Source organism: Oxyura jamaicensis, chromosome 3 (assembly GCF_011077185.1).
Source record: "Oxyura jamaicensis isolate SHBP4307 breed ruddy duck chromosome 3, BPBGC_Ojam_1.0, whole genome shotgun sequence".
Taxonomy (NCBI): domain Eukaryota; kingdom Metazoa; phylum Chordata; class Aves; order Anseriformes; family Anatidae; genus Oxyura; species Oxyura jamaicensis.
The window spans coordinates 3,634,485-3,653,369 of record NC_048895.1 but is presented as its reverse complement, the minus strand read 5'-3'; the positions used below and the strand labels follow the sequence as shown (position 1 = coordinate 3,653,369).

The following is an 18,885-nucleotide window of genomic DNA, read 5'->3' as shown; positions in this document are numbered from 1 at the left end:
CAGAAACTACCAATAATCTCTGTCATTTACCTGTAGCTTAGGTAGTTATGGCTTACAGGATAAGAAGGAAGTAAAAGCTTATATATGAATTCAGATGATGGAACACTTGAATTTTTAGTGGGAAAACTTTCAAGTTAAGACTAGAATAGGAACTAAAGTAGGAGCCAGAAAATCCTATTTTTTCTATACACATCCAGAGATCAACGACTGACCCAAGTTTCTAAGCCATAAAATGAGCATGCTGCTTAAATCTTATATGGATGCTGAAGATTATCTATTGATAATGTGGAGGGGAAGGTCCTCCTATTTTTACCTTCAACAATAACTGTTTGCTTGAAAATACCTACAGCAGGGCTTTGCTAGACTAAAACAACACATCATGTGACTGTTGGGACCATCTGGGCTGGGAATTGTGTGAGTCCCTTTTTAAAGGATGAAAATGCTTAGGTATCCCTGAGGAGCAGCATTTTAGGGCAACTCTTCTTCTGCAGAAGGCCATCAAGATCTACGTGCTTGAGAGGCATCCCAAGCCAGGGAGACGTTTACTTTCCAGTAAGCTCATGTCTAAAGGATAGACCTAAAAGAATGAGCCGTCCGTTAGGAAAACTACTGTAAACGACAAATTCTTCACTGTCATTCCCAAAGCAGAGAGATTTTGATAGGGGCACCCATTCTGCAATAAAAGCTTTCCTTCAGTTTCCTGAGGAGATTCATGTGTCCATGGGATTCCTCTTTTCCGTGGGATAAGGAAAGTAATTGCAGAGATTAAAAAGTAACAGCTCTCATGAAGGAAACATGTTGTATCGGCTGTGTCTGGAAACTAGCTCTGTCTGTCAGGGGGAGCTGTGCTCCTCAAGTAAACCACACATTTCACTGTGCACTGGCAAGGCAAACGTTGAGCATAAAATATAACTGTATCTTAGTCAATAAAACCAGGAGAGCTGAACGCAGAGAAGAAATATTAGGTCCTTTCTTGTTTGTTTTGCAGAAGAGAATGGAGGCTTGCTAGCACCAAGAGAAACTTCTCTTTTTTTGGCTTTCCCAGGCATTCTTCTTCTATGAGGAGGAGGAGCCAGTCTGGCTCTCATTGTTTTTTTTTTTTTTTTTTTTTTTTTTTTCTTTTTTTTTTTTTTGTTTTTACTCTTAACAAGAACAAAGCTTCCACTTTCAAAGTGAGTTGTTTTTCCTTCAATAACTCCTGAATTTTTCTTGCATTATCAGCTCTTCTTGTGATGAGTATGAGAAGGATACCAGGAAGGGGCAGCACAGGGAGCGGGTGAAAGCAACACAGCTGTCCAAAGCCAAATCTTTAGGCTCTTTCCTGAAACTCTCACAGATTTGGAGCAAGCATTCTATTTATTATGAGACTGAATTACAAAAGCAGGGATAAGTTGGTTATCGTGCAATGTGCTTGTGCTCTCAAAAGGCTCTAGATGACTGGTCTGTTACATGCTGATTCTTCTTGAAGCCCCAAAGACTCTGCGCTAAGGCTAAGTGTGGTGGTAGCTTGCATACCAAAATAATTCCACTGCTTACTTGAGCAGATTCAGCCTAGGGTCATGGGAATGCAAAACCAGGGTGCATGTGGACAAGTATGTTTGAAGCATTGCAAATGGTACTGTTGTGCTTTTCCATACCATTTTCTTCCAATCCTTTTTCTTCCTTTTCCCAGAGGACTAAATTCACAAAAGATTTTTTTCACCTCCTTTTCCTCTCCATCTGGCATTTGCTTCCTTCCTCTTTCTTTGCAACCCACAAATGTTTGCTGCCCTCTCAGCTGCTGTCTCGGGCCCCCGGCACCATTTGATGAATGGTGACTAATCTTGAAGAGCGTGTCCGCTCTGCCGGCCATGAAGGAGGAGGTGGTGGCTTCCCTCCCATGCTCTGTGCTGAGGTCTCCTCTGGCAGCAAAGCCCCACTCCCTATCTCAGCACCTGCAACAAGTCCTGGGCACGGGGGCCAGAGAGGCCTCCTCCGAGCAAAGGTGATTAGATTAAATTAAAAATGAAAAGTGTGATAGATTGGATGGATTAGACAGAAGGTAGATAGATGATTCTTATTTTTTACTTGGGTAATTTGAACTTTTAATAGCTTTTTTGTTTTTATTTTTATTTCTTTCAACTGCACAATTGGTATTGTTTATTTCTAGAAGGAAATACTGTACATGCTCTCCTAGCCCAAATGTGAGTGTTCTTTCTAAAATTTTCTGTCTAGGAATAAACATCCCCGTAATAGTCATAGCTGAACTCTTTGCAGCAGACAAACACAAACGGGTTGCAAATGCAGACGAAGATAGAAATCAAAAGAAATATTCTCAAAAAATGTTTGGCAGCGTTTGCTCACCTTTGGGATATACAACCTGTTCCTTTTCTTGAAATATATATATATATATATATTTAATAGAGCTGGGTGAGCTGGTATTTCTTCTGCTCAAGCTGTTTCTAACCTTATATTTCCAACAGTAGCAGCAGATTATGAGACGATACTTATAGAAATGACATTATATCATTCTTTAAAAAACCCATCCTGAAAGGCAAAATCTGCAGAAATTATAGGACTAAGAGGCCTCCTTTGAGAGGCAGAAACTATTTTAACTCGTTATTTTTAGAGCTCTGCAAATCACATATTTTTCTCTTCACTGGCAATTCAAAAAAAAAAAAAAAGAAATTGTAATAAGTTTTTTTTTTTTTTAAAAAAAAAAAGAATCCTTCACAACTTTTCCCTGTAAAATGGAAAGTTGAAAAATGTCATTCGTGGCCAAATGAGATGCTTCACTTTAATTTCAACTGGTTTTGAATTCCTAACTCAGAAAAAAAAAAAATTAAACAGAGAAGGGTCTTTGTGGGCTAGCTATCCATGTGGGCTGGAAGGGGGTTCTTGGTTGGGTCACCACTCAGGGAGCATGAATAGTGACCCAGAGACGTGCACAAAACCAAATGTTTCTGTAGTTGTCTGATCCACTGCGACCATGGGCAGCCGTATGCCTGTGAGTCTATGGAACGTGGATCCCACTGCCAACAAGTGCCACAGACTGTGCAAAATTAAACAAAGAAATCGACTGACTCTGATTATTTCAGAGAAATAATGCTGAAATCTGCTGCGATTGCTCAGCACCATTTCTTAAATTAGCCTGTTAAGGCAATTGCCAGGGAAGGGAAAGTGCTCGTGCTGCGACGAGGTGTGCAGGCAGCCCCACCATGCCCTGGGACACCTGCGTAGGCTGCAGGCATGCCAGGACACAGCCCTCATGTCACCTGGTGCTCTGCCCATCAGCATGCAGTTAAGTCTTGGGAACAGCTGTTTTCAGTGAGGAACTGGTGCTGTAAACAGAGCAAACAGCTCCAAAAGTTTCTGGTATTAAGGAAGGTTGAACACTGATTTCATTTTTATGGGAAGGATTTTGAAGAGGGTCCTGATTGGTAAGACCTGCCGTGCCGTACCTTGCATGGCCGTGCTGTGCCTCATCATGCTGTGCTGTGCCGTGCCTTTGTGTTTCACCATCTCTTACAGTTTGTACCAGAGGGAGAGGGAAAATCAACACAGATGCAGGAGCCTGTAGTACTGGTAGGTATTGCGTAGGAGCTGTGAACATGGGCGTTCTCTCCTGCCCTTCACAGTCATGCCTGTTGCTTTATGGACCTTTTTGCATCTGCCTTTGCCCAGCACCACCCGAGTCTCCTGTGCACCCCGGAGCCATCCAACCTCCCTGCTCCCCACTGGCCATTGCTGGCACTTTGGGGCAGGTCTGTAATGTCAGCTCTGAGCGCTTGCTTTCACTGCCTGCTGTCAAAAGAGTACCTTGGTCAGTTTATGCCTCCAGGACCACTGCCCAGAGCACTGGCCACTGTGAGTGTGATGGGCATGAGAAAGGTGTAACAGCTGATTGGAGTTTGGCTTTTCATTGTTATTTTTGTGGGGAAGGGTCTGGAGCTTCCTAGGTGAGAGAGCCAGCAGCAAACGTGGTGCTTCCGTGGCACCGGAGATGTTGCCAGCAGAGAGAATATGTATGGTGTAAGGGAGCAAGATGTTTACAAACAGAAGGTCAGGAACACATCTGGAGAAGGTCAGTTGAGTGGTGGCGACTGACATGATACCCTGTGCAAAGAAATTACGAATCTTGGACTTATGGGCAGCCCATTCACTGGGCTCTCACAGGACCTCGCATGGGTGGTGTCTCACAGAGCAGTGTCAGAGAGTGCCTTCACTTGTCAGGCACCCTGCTTGCAAGGAGATGTTCCAGAAGATAGTGCTGAGGCTTGTTTCCAACCTGGGCAATGGCTGCTTCAGTATTTGCTCTTGATGAGGAATAGTAATGATTCTATTTACTTTTTCTTCCTTTACCCCCCCCCCCCCCTTTTTTGGATGAGAAAACAGAAGAGAGCTCAGTAGGAGGAACTTGTTTTTCAGGGAGCTCACTTCCAAAACTTTTTCCTCAGAGAGGTTTATCCTGTAATTTAAGAGTTTTTGTTTAATTACATTTTAAACTTCCCTCTCTTAATTACTTTTATATTTTTTTTATTAACACCTAAATATGCTGCTATTTGGAGCACAAACAGACAGAGATTACAATTAACAGAATAATTACACTCTTTTTGTCAGTGTAACCTCATGGTACAAAAAGTATTACAAATCCATTTTAAAACATATTAAATGTTCGTATTAATGAGGATAATAGGGAACAAGTACCAGCAAACTAAATATTGTTAATGATTTTGAGCTATTAAATTCATTACCATTTCCTTTCATAATAAAGTGGTTACTTGCTAATTAGACCTTTTTTAACTCATCATTATTGAATTCATTACATTGTGTGCAATTAACCCTTAAAGATCTGCTTGGGTATACAGAAACAATTAAAAAATCACTTCAACAGCATATGAAGCTGATACGCCGTTTGCCATCCTGCTTGTATTTTTGACAGTAGCTCCATGTACTTTTTTTCTGGTACATTTTCTTGACACATCATGCCTAGCAGCTTCTTAGCTGTCACAGCAGCTTCGGCAACACGTATGATGGAAACATGCTGTATTCATTTCATTTAATAGCGTTTAATGTTAAAACTAAAGTAGAACCCACTTGTTTGGCCAGGGAAAAATTATCCATCAGCTCACTAAATGGCTGACGTGAACGAGCTACTCTTCTCTGAGTGAAATCTGCTGAGAGGTAGGGTGATTTACCTTCTCCTCCCACAGAGACAGATACACTTGAGCCTAACTGGGTATCTGGTCTTTCTCTGCAACCCTAGATTGAAATCCAGTCCCTGCTAAAGTCCATGTCAAAATTTCCCTTGGCTTCAAGGCACCCCTGAACTCATGTCCCAGCAGCTCTGAGGGTTTGTACCCCCTCCTGGGGAGGGGGCGCAGGCTGCTGCACCCATGTCTTTTCCCAGATGTCCAATTGTGGGAGAGGGCACTCCTGGGGACTGAATCAAAGTGCTGCTTTGCTGCTTTCTCCTCCCTTCAGTTCTCAGTCCTTCAAAGGAATAAGAAAGTTGAGCCTCCATCTCTTAACCTCTTTCTTTTTTCTCCATGCACACTTTTCTTTTTTTCCTTTCTCAAAAAAAAAGAAAAAAAAAAAAAAAACCTTTCAAGTTACAGCTATTTAAATAGCACGAAGATGGTTATTCTCCAAATTGCTGGGACCTAGCGTGTAGCACTCCAGATCGCGCCTGGTTGTGGCACGGCGATGTGGAAGGAGTGGGGTAATGATCTCTGAGTGGCAAACTCCATTTTCAGAGCAGCCCTGCCGTTGCAGAACTGGCTGTTGCAGTGCTGGCCGCTTCAGCGTGCATCGCTCAGGTTATTCGCATCGAGCAACACCACCAAGGAATAATTTCACTTGAGTAGGAAAGGCTTCGTGACACTTATTGCTACTGTACTGGATGACTGGAAGCTGGGCTGATGGATACCCTGCAAATCCAGTAGATAACCGATTAGATATGCGTGTACTCTACGGCTCCGGAGAAATGCCACCGAGCCATTATTCAGATCAGGCTGTCTTCCTCCTGCCAATCCAAAGCCGTGTCTTTGCATACGTGGGATACGAGGGTACAGCTGTGGGCCCGCCGGTGGGCCAGCCGCAGCCCAGCGCTCTGCCTGGCTCAGGCACTGTAGCTGCACTGCAATATATAATAACAACAACACTACGTATTTGTAACCTCTGTTTTATTTAAAACCAGGTCCCTTTCACCTGTAAATAGCTAGGGTATAAATGTGCCTCACCAATCACATTGGACTATTGTATTATACAGTCTATTGAATGTTTTTGGCAGGCATGAGCCCCTGTGCTACTGTGTCCTTATTTTATTATTGTTTTGAGGGTAGAGCTGTGTGATTATCCATTCTTGCTTCAGGCATAGCAAGCCATCTGGAATGCTTATTAAACCCACAGGCAGATCAGAAGAATATAACTCTGATGATGTACATGTACATGGGCTGTACTACATCATCAGAGCATTGCTCCTCTGATGATGTAGTACACATTAGTGGGCCTAGATAATGGATTAGAACTAGCAGAGTGAAAGTTAGACTTTTTGAAGGATGGATACGGTGTTTTTTTTTCTCCCTCTGGGTAACTGCTGGCATAGGATGTGGAAAGGAAAATTTAAAAGTAAGCCAAGGAAGCTTCAAAATTTGTCGGTGCTCAGGTTGTCAATGTGGAGGGACGAGTAGTGGTCGAGAAGCTTAAGGAGACAGCTTTTAAACCCCGAATTGTTGCAAAAAGGTGATATGTACCTGCCTGCCAGCATGAAAAGGGCCATAGAACATGTACAGAAATAATGCCAGTTTTCAAATCCTCCTTTGGTCGGTCATCACTGTGTGGATTTTTGGTAGGACTTTGGCTTTTCATCATACTTCTGTACAACATCAAAAAAATGACACTATGTTATGACACATAGCTAGTTTTTTAGCGGTTTCCAAATTTATGCTCATCACATATTTGCAAGTACTATTTAGAAATAAGCTTTTCAAATGAACGAATAATCTGATCAGCTTTCAGACTAGCCATGTGTCTTCTCTTCTGAGTATGAAATAAAAGCAACATCAGTAAAAAAGAAAAGCTATCTGGGCCTACGTATGTGGTGTAGGTGAATAAAGGAGTAACTATTTGCATGTCTGTGGAGTTCTAAATATAATTTCTATTTCTCTTTGTTCAACCCTTCTTGCAACAGTTTTTAGAGGTAGCTGATATTTGTCTAATCATGGAAAGGTGTTTCGTGTCTAAACAAAACCTTTTCCTGTGGAAGCTGGAAAGGTTCATAAAAGTTGGGTCATTCAGTCAGGAAACTGAAACAGTGCTATGCAATTTAGATAACAAATTGCACACTTTAAATATCAAACTGTAAATATCAAGTACTCAAAAGAATATTGAAATTTTTGAGCAATTCCAAAGAGTAACATCTGTGTGTCCAGAACTTTCAAAGGGAACTGTATATAGTGAACATATGCTCTAAAAATCACTGCTGTGAAGTAAGGCAAGTGCCTGTTTTAACAAAGGCAACTAGCAAGCATGTAAAGGTATGGCTCACATTAACGCTTGGATTGATGGGTGTCTTGGTTTCAGCCACTTTTGTCAGCATCCTAAATGTGGGCTGTGTCCATCTGCATGTCTCAGCAACGTGTGCAGTGTGTGTAGATGCACATTCCTCAAACAACAACATACTAGTTTAGGTGCAGAACGGCAGTACCACAGCAGCAGTAGCCTAATTGGTTTGCCAAAATGTTTCCTTTAGGGGGACTGTATAGCTTTCTATTTTGGTGGTGACCAGACCAGGAGGTGTAAGGGGGGGAGAGCTACTAAAAATTGCCAGTTGTAAGAGCTGTGTTCATATTACATAACTGTAAACTGAGTTTCCCTCTTTGAGTTTTGAGATTTTGAGGTTTTTCTTAGTACACATTGGTGAACCCCAGTTGTGACCGTCTTGTGCTTCTCTTTACCTGGACTTGATGGACGCTAGGAGAGTTTGCTCTCTCTTTCTCAGCAAGTGTCTGAAGAAGTTCCTGTTTCATTCCCATGAATAGAATAGAAAGAAACTTGGAAAATTCTTGCTTCCCATTGCAGATCTGACTTTGCTTTTTTGGATAGCCCATGTTAGTATAGCTCCCAGGTAGAAAAATTGGGAGGAAGTTGTTGCATGTGTGTTGATTTCCAGGTTTGTATCCTTCTTAGTGAAGCATCCAACTTCTGCCCTTTTTCCAGCCTTCCTTCTCTCCTTCCCCTCGGTGCCTTACCATATTTCCACTCCCAGGTGCACCCTTCCCTCTGTCCCCCATGAAGTGCTCTCTGACCTCTGGAGTTTGTTTTCTTGCAACCCACTGCAGGGCTGTTGCTTTCCTCTAGCAAAGTCTGCTCTGTCCCCTGCTCATCTGCCTGTGCCAGTTTGTTTCTTTCCCTGCTACCAGTTGGTCCCCAGCTCCAGCTCGCTGGGGAAGGAGATGACAAACTGTCACTTTCTCAAACACCCTCTCCTCCACCAACTACTCTTAAAGAGGCAGCAGGATAAATGAAATTCAGCATTCGAAAGGCTCAACTCCTCCAGAAAATATTCCACCCACAAGTGGGGAGCTTCAAAATCCATTCCTAGCAGTTAATGCTCCATCTTAAATGACATAGCTTTTCAGTAGTGACATGTGCATTGATCTGCATTACAAAAATAAGAGAAATAGCACTTCTTTTCAGCAGCAGATAATTACCAGCATACATCAGGTTCCCTCCTGCTGATACCCACAGGGTGGAGGGGATGGGAGTGGGCATTAGGTGGAGAGGATGCGGCCAGCTTACATGCTCAGCCAGATAAATAATATTGATTGGAATTTGTGTAGAGCCCCAGCGACACCCCTTCTTGCTGGTTTCATTAGCCACAGGGGTACATTGGCTATAGTTACGTGATTTCACCCCAATCATGTCTTCCACACAAAGGTGCTAGTTAGGCTATGAGCAGAAGCAAGCTGGGAGCTGAGAGGTTCTTCAGCTCTTATTGGAAAAGATCAGAGCCAGGTGGCCATGGCCCTGGTGGAGGAGCTGGATGAATTATGGGACCAACATGTGAGAAACCTTCCCACCCTCCCTCTCTGGAGGGGGGTGCAGGCATCCCAGCGTGAGTGCAAAGCCACCCCCCTTTCACTGCTGCTGCTATGCAGACAAATAGTTTGGAGGCTTAGGAGCCAGGGGAGGTCATTCCCAATCAGCTAATGACAGATTTTTGTAGGCTACATGCACCGTCAGGGCGAGGGTCTGCATTAAGTGCTCGTATGGTCCCCCTCTCCAGGTCTAGGTGCACAGCTGCTGCCCAGCACAGGTGAATTCAGATGTGCAGAAACTTCTGAGCTCTTCTGCAATGCATCCCCCGCAGGCAAAAGACACTTCCAATTTCTGTGAGGGAAGGGGTGCCACTCACTGGCTGCCAAATGCTCTGACAGGGGAAGGGCCTTTACTCAGCTCGCCTCTCTCTGGGGCAGATATGTACAGAATCAGCTCTCAGTTGTCATTTTCAGGATGAACCATCAGTACACAAAAAATTCATTTTCACAGGAGTGCTGGAAAAACTGCAGCAAGCAGGGAGAAGGGCTGCGTACGTGGGACTTGCCCATTTCTCACTTCATAGTCTGTCATTTTTTAGAGGCAAATAAAGCCCACTGGCAGTGGGACTCAAAGTGCTCTCTGGGTCTAAGCATGCTTCAGTGTGTTAGATCGACTGAATTTCCTCTCCTCAGTGAATGCAATCTGCCAAGAGAAAGTTTTACTGTCTCTGAGTCCTTATGAAAACATTCTTAGATAATTGAGACATTCCCAAACAATTAAGATAACCAGATGTGTCTGTTATTTGTAATTACCTGAACATGAATTCTTTCTTCAAGAACAGTTCCATTTTTGAGCTTTTTGAATTACTCTAGATAATGGATAGGAAGATTAACTCCTCTGAAAAGTAATCTGTGGTATGTACCTAGTGCATCTCATTCTGATGCAAAATCACCTCCCACAACTGGGTGCTTTGGCTGAAACAATATATGAAATGAACTTTCAAGTTCTGCTGTAGTTGTGGTCTGCAGTGCCCTTGCAGGTGACACCATGGGGTGCACTCCAGGGTTTAAAGTCTATGAATGACCCATGAAGAAGATACTAAAATGATCACTTCAAGCAGGGAAAATTGCTGAAGGCTTGAAAATGGTTTCACAAACCACTTTGTTAAGTAGCACAGTTTGAATAAAAGGGCTTTTGCACATGCTGCATTTGCACCTAGAGCTTCTGCAACATTTTCATTTTACAAAGCACCCAGCTTTCACTGCATCACAGCACAGGAGGCAAAGGAGCTCAAAGGATTCCCGATACATTCACAGTGTAAGAAATACACCTCTACATTTAGTCACGTTTTCTTCTGGTGCTTCAGTATTAAGTACCCTCAGAATTGTCATTTTTAGGGCAGTAGCCATGACTTTTTGGTGCAAAACACATCTTTGAAATATCCCCCTCTCCCCACTTCATCAAACAGAACTTCAGTCAGAACTGGCTTTTCACTCCTGGTGCAGGGGGTGCATTTGTCCATCCTGTTTCCAATAATTCTCTTTCTCGGCTGCTTGCTCCCTGATGGGTTTCCCTTCAGCTCTGCCCTCCAGACTGTCCTGCAGACAAGTGTTTCACGTAGATGTTCCCACTTCTACCCTCTTTAATGAGCTGTTTGGTGGCAGCTCCCTGAATTCAGCCCCTTGGTCCCCTGAGGGACTGAATCACAGAATCACAGAATTTCTAGGTTGGAAGAGACCTCAAGATCATCAAGTCCAACCTCTGACCTAACACTAACAGTCCCCACTAAACCATATCCCTAAGCTCTACATCTAAACGTCTTTTAAAGACCTCCAGGGATGGTGACTCCACCACATCCCTGGGCAGCCCGTTCCAATGTCTAACAACCCTTTCGGTAAATAAGTTCTTCCTAACATCCAACCTAAAACTCTCCTGGCGCAACTTTAGCCCATTCCCCCTCGTCCTGTCACCAGGCACGTGGGAGAATAGACCAACCCCCACCTCACTACAGCCTCCCTTCAGGTACCTGTAGAGAGCGATAAGGTCACCCCTGAGCCTCCTTTTCTCCAGGCTGAACAAGCCCAGCTCCCTCAGCCGCTCCTCGTAAGCCTTGTTCTCCAGGCCCCTCACCAGCTTCGTAGCCCTTCTCTGGACTCGCTCGAGCACCTCCATGTCCTTCTTGTAGCGAGGGGCCCAAAACTGAACACAGTACTCGAGGTGTGGCCTCACCAGAGCCGAGTACAGGGGGACGATCACCTCCCTAGCCCTGCTGGCCACACTGTTTCTTATACAGGCCAGGATGCTGCTGGCCTTCTTGGCCACCTGAGCACATTGCTGGCTCATATTCAGGCGACTGTCAACCAAAACTCCCAGGTCCTTCTCTGCCTGGCAGCTCTCCAACCACTCATCTCCCAGCCTGTAGCTCTGCTTGGGGTTATTGCGCCCCAGGTGCAGGACCCGGCACTTGGCCTTGTTGAACTTCATGCAGTTGACCTCAGCCCATTGGTCCAGCCTCTCCAGATCCTCCTGCAGAGCCTTCCTACCCTCGAGCAGATCGACACACGCACCTAACTTGGTGTCATCTGCAAACTTACTGAGGGTGCACTCAATGCCCTCATCCAGATCATCAATGAAGATATTGAAGAGGACCGGCCCCAGCACCGAGCCCTGGGGAACGCCACTAGTGACCGGCCTCCAACTGGATTTGACTCCATTCACCACGAATCAGTAGTCTTTTCTGCATCAAGGGTTGTAGCTCGCTCGTCTCTGCTCATTATTACTAAATTAGTACCACTACATCTCACAGTCCTTTGCTGAGGTTTACTTTGCTGACTTCCTCTAAATCCCTTCTTGTCCTTGTCCAAGCACTGCCTCCAACTCCAGGCAAAGAGGAGCAGCTCAGGGCAAAATTATGTTCACTGCCTCCTGCATTCTCTCCAGTGCCGTATACATACCATGATGCTTTTCCAACTATACAGTAAGCTCATACAACTCACTGGTCCAGCAGAATATACAGACCTGTATTCTTTTCCAGGTTATATTTCCACTGGGTTAATGAGTTGCTTTGGCTCCTGGTATGGGTAAGGAAGTGCCCAGGCTTGTAAAAGGGAGGAAGAAAGTCCAAGGACCATGCTTTGTAGATGTTGATGTGTTGGTAGGGCTAAAGCTAAGCAGCCATGCTAACAGATCTCCTTAGGTGTGTTGTGTAATTTTTTTTTTGACTCTAAAACCAAACTTTTCCATTTGTATTTCTTTCTCTCTCTTTTTTCTTTTAACAACTGTCAGCTCTGCCAGTCTGTTCAATATTTTCCCCAGCTAACTTGCGATTTTTCAACATACTGAGGAAGTTCTATATCCTATTACTCATCACAGCTATTATCCTCATCTTTGGTACATGTCTTACTGCTCATGTTTTTATCATCTGCTACCTGGGCATTGTAAATAGGAAGGTAGGATGCATGCAAGTACCACGTCTCTTCTCTTCTTTTCCTCTCCTGCTTACACTGCTTTTACCATACAAGTTGATGGCTTCATCGTTGTCTTCTGTCCTTAAAACTTCCCCTTCTGTATATTTACTTGTGCTTATTATTTGGTGGTAATACTAGTGGTGACAATGTCACCTCCAATTGTTCCAAGAATTATTTTTTTTTTAGGAAAAAAAAAAAAAAAAGGAAAGAAAAATTCTCACCTGGTGCTCTACCAACACTTGGTGACTGGTGAGTTCAGTGTAGGTGTTTTTCTTTTTTTCTCTCTCTCTTTTTTTTTTTTTTTTTTTTTTCCTTGAAGCTCATTCAAACCTTCTCTCTTTCTCTTGACAGCTTTGCCCTGGGCACTGTCACCTTTGTTGTCCCAAAGGAATATCCTTGGACCTGTTAGTCATGTATGTATCAACTGAGACTTCTGTCACCATTTCCCAGCCTGCTGAGGGCTTAAAAATCACAGCATTGACTTGGCACTGAAAACAGGTGGGTCTTAAAGATGGGGTGGAAGACTAGTGAAAAATGCTTATTTTTTTTACTCCTGCTAACTAGTTAGAAGGTCTACTCAGCCTGAGCTAAGCTTCATCCATTCTGCTGGATACAGAGAGTTATGACAATTTTGCCCAGGTATGAAGAGTACATGACAGAATACGTAGTCATTAAAAAGCCACCTCGTTTGTCCCCCCAAAAGTGAAAGGCATCATTTTATTGGTACCTGGGAGGAACTGGTGTTTTCAGGTAGGTCTGAACACTTTTCATCCTTGGCAAATGTAAAGCAGGATTTCTGACAAAGGGGGGCACTTTGCTGCTGGTTTCTTCCCCAGGTTCCTTCAAGCTGGATTCTCCTGAATCAGACATCCTTTTATGTCCATGGGAGCATTCCTCATCTGGATGGCCAAAAAGCACATTGGTAGCAAAGGGCATTAAGGAATTGGGTGTATTTTCCAAGAGCCCCATGTTCTATTGCATCCTTGTCTCCTTGCTTCCTGTGGCTTTCCCAGGTCTGTTTGACTCCCACCTCTCCAAGTCCCATCTGTGCTTTAATAGAAATGCTTTAAAGCATTTCTCAGAGCCTGCAGTACCACAAGTTACTGGTGTCATTGACTGCTTGTTAGGTAGCCAGGCCTAAATTTATCAGGGCAGTGAATGCATTCAGTGGTACGGGAAGTAGCGTGCACCTTTCTTTTGTATGGTCATTTTGTTGGGTAGCCTGTAGGTTCATGTGTCAATCTTTTGAGCTGAACTACGTACTGATGGGATAAGGAGGAGTCTTTTTTTGAGCAAACCGTGTGCTTAAGTTTGCTTTCTAGTGAACTAAGACTTTACAAAGATTGGCTTAGGAATTCAGGAGTGGCTCAAAGACCTATAATGAAGTAGAGAATTACAAGAAAGGATTTAATGTTAATAGCATTGTGTGTGAGAGTGAGAGGGAAAAGTCTGAAGTCTAGTCACATGGAACCAAAATACAAGGGAAGGGAGGCAGAATTAGAAGATAATTGTGCTAGGTTAAAAAGGTTGCAACAAAATGCAATGAAGAAGAAAAAAAAAAAAGGCAAGACAAAAGCATGAAGCACAAAGCAGGCTACCAGACAAGTGTTTGTTCAGATTGCTTGTACTTGGTCCTGGTGCAAGAATGAAGTGTAAAGGGGAAGGAAAGAAAATCAGTATTGGGAGACAAAAATTATTTATCTAACTACTGGTGTTGCTTTTGTACCCCTTTTTTGGAGTTTTTGTTAAAATCTGTGACTGGGTTTATTTCTCAAGGGTTTCTAAGTATCTCTTTGTACTAATGGTAAATCAGACATCGTTGCCCTATGGCGAGTAATGCAAAAGGTGTGGCTGGAGGTGCCTAGAAAAACAAATCCAAGGAATTCGTATCTGTATCAAAATCTAAATGTTTTGTCAGATGCAAGCTGGTCTCAGGAAATTCAGTCCTCTCAAGAGTGCTTCTAGAGAAGCACTAGGGCGTTTGGAAGGGCTGTGAAAACTGCTTCGGACCTGGGGCTTTCCATTGCCAGGTATCTCCAGTCCTCCAGACTGCTCATGCAGTGTGTTCCCTTTCTCTGCCCAACAGTCCCCACAGATATAAAATGGTACTTCACAGACCCTAACTCATAAAGGCATGTTGCAATTAACTGCCTGTTATTTCCAAATGTGTAGAGGCATGAGCGGGAGAGGCACAGCAGGGCTGAGCCAGGGGTGGCTGAGGACAGCTCTGGCAGCGGGGGGTACTGCTGAGACCCTGCACACACAGTATTCAGACCTGTTTACCCAGCCTGCCCTCATCACAAATCTTGTATTTCTAAATGAATATTTTAAGCGAAGGGAATTGTGTAGATTGTTAGAGTAGCTTATTAGGTTTTAAAAATTCATGTTTTCTAAATTCCCAGTATTATTTTCCCTTTGCTTTAACGGAAAAAAAAAAAGGGGGGGAGGGGGTTCTATTTTCAATAAGGGCTTAATTGTCTGTTTCATTTGGAAAGTGCTCTGAATTGAAACTCCCCTCTCCGCAATGCTACCTGAGTACTTCACAATTTTCTTCTTTTGAAGTGTCTGTTTTACAGTTTGTCTCACTTTCAAGCTCTTAGCTAGAACTGGACATTTGCAGCCAGATGGAGGCATTTAAACTAAGTATCATGTTATGGACGTGTCAGGCTCCAATATTCATTAGGGGCTGTGCTGATGCTAAACACTCCTGACCATCAAAATGAAGCTAAGGGCAAGGCTCTGCTCATGCCACTTCAGCCATCTAAAGGCTAAGCTGCTTCTTTAATCACTATGACATTGCCAAAGGGAGATCTATCAAAGGGAAATCTATCTATCTCACCAATCTTAGGCATTTTTGGACAGGACAAGTCTCTCTCTGGGATTGTGCAGTGCATGCTGTTAATGATGGGCTTGGACTGGATGCCCTCCTTACTCAGCTCAAGCCATGTGAGAGGATGCTGAAGCCACAGAGGTTAGATCTCCAGCTGTTGGCTTAGTGCGTTACATTGGCTGAACTGGTCTCAAATTTCAAGAAACAGAGTCTGGAAGAAAGATGGGAGTCAAATGACCAGAGACTGTGTGAAGGTGCCCAAAGTGAAGGTTAACAACGCTTGCTCTGAATTGCTAAGCTCATTCAGAAAGCTATCTAATTTGGAATAAAAATCCTTTGTGCTGAGACATACACATGTTGACTATGAGATGGGCAGCTGCTGCACAAGGCAATCATATTTTTAATGTACTCCGAATTTTAGAATAAGGATTTCTCAACTCATAAAAAAGTTGCAACAAAAATAGACCCTTTTTATTTTTAAAACAAGGCCTTACTGTGTGTGACTGCTTGGATTATATCGCACTATACTATACGAGCTAAAGCAAAGGGCATTAACATTACCCTATTAAATGTAGGCCTGCAAGTCAGATGAGCATATTTCACTGAATTTCACATTGTATCTTCCTAATGACCTTACCTCGTGGTCTGGGAGATGCCTGGACTAAGAGCAACATTTTTTTTTCTTAAGTTTCTGGAGAAACATATATATCCATCACTAAAAAATTTGTTTTACCTTGAGTATTTTTGGATACAGAAATTTGGTCTTCTATTTTATTAACTGTCTTGAAGCATAGTTTTGGTGTACACTTAGTGGCTTTTAATGATATGGCAAGTGGGGCCATAGGTGGTAAGGACAGCCGTCTGAATCAGGCAGAGGTTTACAGTAAGGGACAATAATGAATGTGAGCGATAAATTGATTAAATGACAGATAATTCACCTGCTCACCAAAAACTCAAAAGCCACTCTGTTGGAGCTGCTGTAAGTCCATGACAAAGTCGATGCCCTGGAAACACTGTGATGTGCAGGCACACAAAATACCAGCAGTGGAAGATAAGTCAGGAGATTAAAGCCCCTCTGCTGTTACTATCAGTACTCGGGTACATTGCAGAAATACCCCTTCTCATGCTGTTTAAAAACTGTCCAGAACACACAAAAATAATCTGTCTGTTAAAAGGGAGAAAATAATGTGTGGTAGAGAAAGATGAAGGATGTGCATAAAAATACATTGAAGATGCTTCTGATCAAAATGTATAATACAACTTCTTTTTATTTTTGATGCTGCCAAGTACAGTATTTGCAGCGGCGGCAAGGCTGTGAGACGGTTATTTTTCTATTAAGGGTAAATAAAATGAGGGTAAAATTTTTAAGTTGAGGAATTCTCTGCTGCTAGAAAGCAAATTACTACATGCACTACTACAAAAGAGCAGGGGTAAACAATACAATATGCTGCGAATTGCGGATGCGTGAGCAGTAATGCCGTGAATACATTAACTTGCTGCGTTGTCAAGGCAAGTGACAACGGCTGACTGAAATCCAGAAAGGAGCTACTGTCAGTGTGGCGCTTGCCCGGGCAAAGCCACATCACTCCTAATAACAAAGTCTATTCTGTTTACATCTGACATGGTGATCGAGAGGCTCTCGTTTGGGGAGTTTTATTTATTTTGACCCAGGGAAGTCCACCGAGCTGCTCAATCAGGCTCCAGCCTCCTGCCACAGCAATTAGACAAACTCATCCGCACTGTGGCTGAAGGATTCATCAGTAGGGCTGAATTTTATGCACCTCCCATTCCTGCTAACTTTTTTTTTTCTTCCTGGCGTGCTTCCCTGTAGAAAGAGCAAAAAGAAAATCGCAGGAGTAAATAAAAAAATGAAAATAATAATAATAATAATAAAAGCTTTTTTCCTGTTGTGCCCCAGATGCTCTGGTCATTAGTGAGGAAAGGTTATGCCATAGGGGCGCTAAGTCACGAAGTCTGGTGTTTGGTGCCTACAACTGTGCACCAAGCTGTGCAGAAAAGGGATGGCGCAGCCCCAAGTTGCTCATTCCTTGTGCTGTGCATGGCCCCAGGAAAACCCTTGGAAGGCTAGATCAGTAGATTTAGTCTCTGTCCCAGTTTGATTAAGGTACGTCTGCATGGGACTTACCCTGTACTGAAGATGTCCAAGGCAGGAAGGTAAACATCCCATTGTACTAGGTTTGATGAAAGAAAATCCTGAAAAATGTTAAATTTGTCTAAGAAAACTGCCAGAGGCAGATTATAGGTCTGAATTAAAATGCAGACGAGATTCATTAAGTTGTTGACCCTGCCCCCTCCAAAAAAAAGTCAGGTTGCCATCTTAAATTGACAGCATTAGAGACAAATTATGTGCACTGATTAATAAGTGGGTGCTAAAAGATGGCTTGGGGAGCAGGTGGAGCGGAGTGGGAATGGGAGCGAGGGCAGGAGCGGAGGAGGTGAATCCGTCCTGCCTGCTGCAGTGGGGCAGCACTGAGGGGCGAGGGGCCAGCAGCACTGGGGATGCCGAGGGGCTTGAAGGCCAGTCTTTGGAGGACCCCTGGGACGGCAGCGGTGGGGATCAGCGGTGAGCTCAGGAACAATGTTATCCCTTTTCTATGGTGTATTGGGAACTTTTCATTTAAAAAAAAAGGATGAACAAAAAAACAAAACCAAAACCCTGTAGGGGTTAAATCTAAGCAAATTAAACAAGAAAGGTATGGTAACAGACTTGAGAAGCCAATTTCCATCACACTGGGAAAAAAAAATACTGACCATTTTACCATTCTGGACAAAAATGGGGAAAGCTCGTATAGCAGTATGTACATTACTCAGAAGACATAATTCACTGGAAATACTATGAGTGGTACATAAATAGCAAAATGAATGTTATTAGCATGTTAATTTTACTAACCCTTTAACCTATTGATTAGCCAAACAGAAGGAAACAGCATCTATTCATGTGCCTTTTTTTTTTTTTTTTTTTTTTTTTTTTTTCCCTGCCTTTCATGTAATTGGATTCAAATTCACATCTGTAGCTACTAAACCAATGTTTTCAACCTTTCTTCTACACCTCCCCACCCCCAGCTGTTTAACCTCCCATCTCCAGCTCTGGCATAAATGTAAGCCTTTATTTGTGAATATTCCGATAAGCACTTTGCCTCCAACTATATTGTTCAAGTACCAGCATCATTGTTACAGCTGTAATTGTTACTATCAAGACACAGTTCTTTGTAATTAGAAAGTCAAGATGGTATTCAGCAGTATGGCAGCACAGATTCTCATTTGTTAGGCTATTAGAAAAAAATGTTTACAGAGAAAACAGTGTCATTGTTTAGTGCTCTTAATTGACCATCTGCCTGGTAAAGAAATGTCCAAAGAAGGATAAATAAGGCTATAGTACACTTATTTATTTATTTTCTTTGTGCAATGAGTAAATTAGGAAAAGCAACAGCAGATCCAAACTAGACAAGACATTGCTAAATCAGGCTGCAAGTGAAATCATGTCATGAATACATTAACTTTTATTTCTCTCAGTGTCAAGACTCGTGTCTGCATCTTCCTCAAAGT

The 18,885-nt window shown here is 43.0% G+C and overlaps 1 long non-coding RNA gene across 3 annotated transcripts in view; it reads left to right on the top strand.

Moving 5' to 3' along the window:
* The window catches only part of LOC118164011, a 51,548-nt gene that overhangs the window by 9,810 nt on the left and 22,853 nt on the right, over positions 1–18,885 (top strand). For 2 of the 3 annotated variants that reach the window (XR_004749294.1, XR_004749296.1), the window contains exon 3: positions 12,840–12,901. The exons of the other annotated variant lie outside the window; for it this stretch is intronic. This is a non-coding gene — a long non-coding RNA (uncharacterized LOC118164011). The remainder of the gene's footprint in view (positions 1–12,839; positions 12,902–18,885) is intronic. 3 annotated transcript variants of the gene reach the window in all.